At 46.9% G+C, this 4,241-nt stretch overlaps 1 pseudogene across 1 annotated transcript; it reads right to left on the bottom strand.

Moving 5' to 3' along the window:
• Positions 1 to 937: 937 nt before the first annotated feature.
• LOC307065349 (elongation factor 1-gamma-like) lies at positions 938 to 2,259 on the bottom strand (annotated as a pseudogene). Its single transcript has one exon. The product of its transcript is annotated as an elongation factor 1-gamma-like (transcript).
• Positions 2,260 to 4,241: the final 1,982 nt, after the last annotated feature.

Below are 4,241 nucleotides of genomic sequence, written 5' to 3'. Positions count from 1 at the left end.
GTGTTTAGGGTACAGGCTCCAGTGACACCCACTGGGTTCAGAGTCTTGCCTCCACTACCTAAGATGTGTGATCACAGGCAAGTTGCTTAAATCTCTGAACCCCACTTCCTTGTTAGAAAGTAGGGATACCTCAGAGACGATCCGCAGCCAGGTTAGGGCCCCGAGGCCAGTATCTGTTCCAAGGAGTCTATGCCTCTTTGTCTGAAGTGTTGAAACTATGACTCTTGGATACGGCTGCCGCCCCACCTCACAGGGCAGCTGCGGGAAGCAGGGAAGTAGTGTTAAGTCGCTCTGCATATGCTGTGCTCTCACCCTGTCAGCAGGTATTCTCCCCCTTCATGAGGGAAGGTCTGGAATTAGGTAGTTATAAAGCCCCGTGTCACCACCTCCTAACTACACCCAGTCATTCCCAGCTAGGCTAGAAGATGGTCATCACAGGAGAGGCAAGGCAATTAAAAAAAAAAATCAAAACTGAGGAGAGGCCTCTCTTTCTGCTCTTTCGTGGTTTTTTTTTTTTTTTCCCTTTGTGGTACACGGGCCTCTCACTGTTGTGGCCTCTCCCGTTGCGGAGCACAGGCTCCGGACGCGCAGGCTCAGCGGCCATGGCTCACGGGCCCAGCCGCTCCGCAGCATGTGGGAGCCTCCCGGACCCTCCCGGACTGCGGCACGAACCTGTGTCCCCTGCATCAGCAGGCGAACTCTCAACCACTGCGCCACAAGGGAAGCCCGCTTTCTGCTCTTTTGAAGACTTCTCTCCTGCACAGGGAGGTCCTGCAGGTATAGACAACACCCTGCTTCAACATATCTACTCCCCTTTGAAGAAGCCATCACCCACAAAGGAGGCAGGGCAGGAAAGGGTTCGATGTTCAGTTTCCTTTAATGACCCCCATTCTCCCCGAAGGGCAGGTACAGGCAGCTAGGCGATGACAAGAGACGGTCACCTGAAGATCTTACCCTGATTGAAGGCTTTGCCCATGTGCTGGAAGGCCCCGTCCCAGGAAGAGTGTTCTCGAACCAGTCTGAGTCTCCTCGCTGCTGGGATCCAGTTTCCAGCATGTGTACGATGCATAGTCCACCTGCCCATCTGGACTCAGAGGAAAGGCAAGCTCCTGGCCTCGGAAGACCCAGACTCCAGAAATGGAGCCGCTGTTGTTGCTTCCAAAGAGAATAACGCTGGCAAAGGCATTCTTCCTCAGTCTGTCCAGTCGCTGGAACACTGCAGTGATGAGGTTGCAGCTCATGAAGGTCTGGGTGAGCTCTTCAGGGAAGCGGTACTCGGCGTACCACAGGGACCAGCCACCTTTATCAAAGTGCTCCCCAAAGTATGGCAGCGCCACGGAGAGTGTGCTCTCGTTGGAGTGCTTGCGCTTAAATGCATCCAACACAAAGGTGCTCTTGGGCAGGGGAGCAAAGGGATCCTTGGCCTTTGGCTCAGCAGCCTCTGCCTGTGCATGTTCATCCAGCTCCTCCTCAGGGGCAGGGGCAGCTGTCTTCTCTTTCCGCTCAGCCTGGGGCTTCTGCTTCTCTTCTCGAGAAGCTTTCTCTTTCTGTGGGGTGTCCTTTTTTAGGCTGGCTCTCTGCAAACTTTTTAGCATCAGACTGGGCCATTTTCTCACAGAGTTTCACCTCCCCCAAGACAGCCCGGAACTGGGGCTGGTTAATGCACGTGAGGAACCAGCGGTTTGTATTAGGGAAGGCCTGGCAGAAAGAAGGTTCCAGAACCTGTTTATAAAGCCACAACAGGGTGCAGACAACTGTGATGTCAGCCAGTATCACACGTTCGCCTACCAGAAAAGTCCTTGTCTTCAAGTGAGCATCCAGCGGCCCCAGAATTCGCCTCACCTCCTGCTTTGCATTCTCTGTGGTCTGCTGGTTGTGGCACATGATGCTCCAGGGTGTGGAACACCCAGGTTCTGGCTGCAGGAACTATGTTGCTATCAGCAAGGCTCACCCCCTGCACCAGCTGGGCTGCTGCTTTGGGAGTACTTCCCTGCAGTCCTCGTTGCTCACATAGTAGGCAATGGCATTGCTCTCCGACACACAGAATCCACCGTCACCCTCAAAGGCTGGAACCCTGCCAGTAGGAAATTTATGGAGAAATGCGGAGGTGTGTTTGGTTTGGCCAAAATGGAAGTGGGGTGGTGCGGTGAGCACACGGATCTGAGCCCTGCTGCACTGAGTGGCAATGAGGGCCTTGAAGGCCCTCCAGTTTTCAGGATATGGGTACAGGGTCCCAGCCACCATGGTGATTCTGCAGAGAAAGGGCCAAATTCGTTTTAATTTTAGTTAAACAGAAGCAAAAAGATGCTTTTGAACTTGACAGTATCAAAGATTACTGAGGAATACTTTCATCGGAAAACTCCAGCTGTGGGTTTGCCTATACCCAGATACAGAGTGAGGCATCCTACAAAGACATCTCAGAATGCCCTCCCTGGTCACAGATGACTGAGACAGAAAACCATTTCCTCAATGTGTTGATGAAAATGAAGTTTAGTGAAGCTGAAGTAGAGGCATTTTTTCTTTTTATCACTACTAAAACATAAATAAAATGTTAGGTGTCTCCAGGAGTGATGAAACAACTACCATTAAAAAGAAAACCTGACAATTGTCTAATAACCAGTTGTAAAATTTAAAGATATCTAACTTTAGGTGATATTAGGATTTTCCATTATCGAGGTGATATAGTTCAATGAATGACATAGTTTTCACTAAAAAACTAACTAAATAAAAAGAAACATTTTGTCCTATTGGGTATTCTTTAATCTGTTTCCACACAGCTGTAAAGCTGACCTTAAGGAACAAACCAACTCACATTTTAGTTTAAATTAGATGCACAGTCTTTTTTACACGGCCAAGGATGCCCTGCATGATCTGGAATCCTGACATCTCCATCCTTGTCTCAGGCTACTCTGCCCTCAACTTGCTGGCTTCTCTTTAATGCTTCAAAGCCTATTATTTTTTTCTTTTGTCCTTACTTTTAAGCCTTTTCACATACTGTTGCCAGAACCTGAAAAGTCCCAGCCCCCTCTTCATATGACTGGCTCCCCTCTTCTGGATCCCAATGTAAATGTCAACCCTCCAGCAAGGTCATTCCTTTAGCTCATCTAAATCATGCTCTTCCTTCCCTCCATCCACTTTTCTCCATCACTGCACCTTGTTAATGTCAGAGCATTCAAAACAGTTTATAAGTAACATGTCTATGTGTCTAATAACTTACATAGTATCTTTTATCTCAAATTTGATTGTAAGTTCCATAAACTTTTTGGCACCGTATTTTATTTATCAATGTCTACCCACTGCCTGATAAACAAGAGGTGTGCAATGACAATTTGTTGAAGAAACTGATGAGCTTAAATGTCCCTTCCCATCTCCAAACCACTCCATTCACACACATTTATGGGTAATTGGCTAAATTCATTTAGAATTTAGAAGAATTCATTTAGCCTTTAGAAGCAGTTCTAAAACTAGTAATCACACTCTGAATAATATAATGAAAGGTAATATAATTTATTTCTCCAAAGTTTGTAAGCCCAATTCATAGATGCTCTACTTTATTCTAATTGTTTTTTTTTGTTTTGTTTTGTTTTTTTTTGCGGCACGCGGGCGTCTCACTGTTGTGGCCTCTCCCGTTGCGGAGCACAGGCTCCGGACGTGCAGGCTCAGCGGCCATGGCTCACGAGCCCAGCCGCTCCGCGGCATGTGGGATCCTCCCAGACTGGGGCACGAACCCGTGTCCCCTGCATCGGCAGGCGGACTCCCAACCACTGTGCCACCAGGGAAGCCCTATTCTAATATTTAAGTGAGACAAACAAGTTTTAAGATACAATCTCAATCAACAAAAAGCTTGTAATTTTATTGGAGCAACACCTATACTTTATAGGTACTAGATAATCAGATAATTATTTGAGATAATTAAACAGGTGCTGAAATAGTGAGAAAACTAGAATTGATTGTCAAAGGGTTTAAAAGAATTGAGAGACAGGATATTAACTTGATCAAGCATAGGAGGAAAGAAGAGCCCCAGAAAGAATATTAACATGCCATGCAGCGAAAAAGGAGCACAATCAGCCAGGGTTCGAGAATATCTATTGGGAAGCAGTTTATGTGGATTTGGGTTGATAATATAGCCTCATGGAGGGATATTAATGCTATACTGAGTGTGTCAATGTGAGTTCTTAGTCAACAAGTTGTCATTGTTGATGTAAGACCGAGAGATAATAAGATAAAACTGAGGTTCTAGA

Source organism: Hyperoodon ampullatus (assembly GCF_949752795.1).
Source record: "Hyperoodon ampullatus genome assembly, chromosome: 17".
Lineage (NCBI taxonomy): Eukaryota > Metazoa > Chordata > Mammalia > Artiodactyla > Ziphiidae > Hyperoodon > Hyperoodon ampullatus.
Note: the sequence above shows the minus strand (reverse complement) of the source record. Positions and strands in the feature narration are given on the sequence as shown.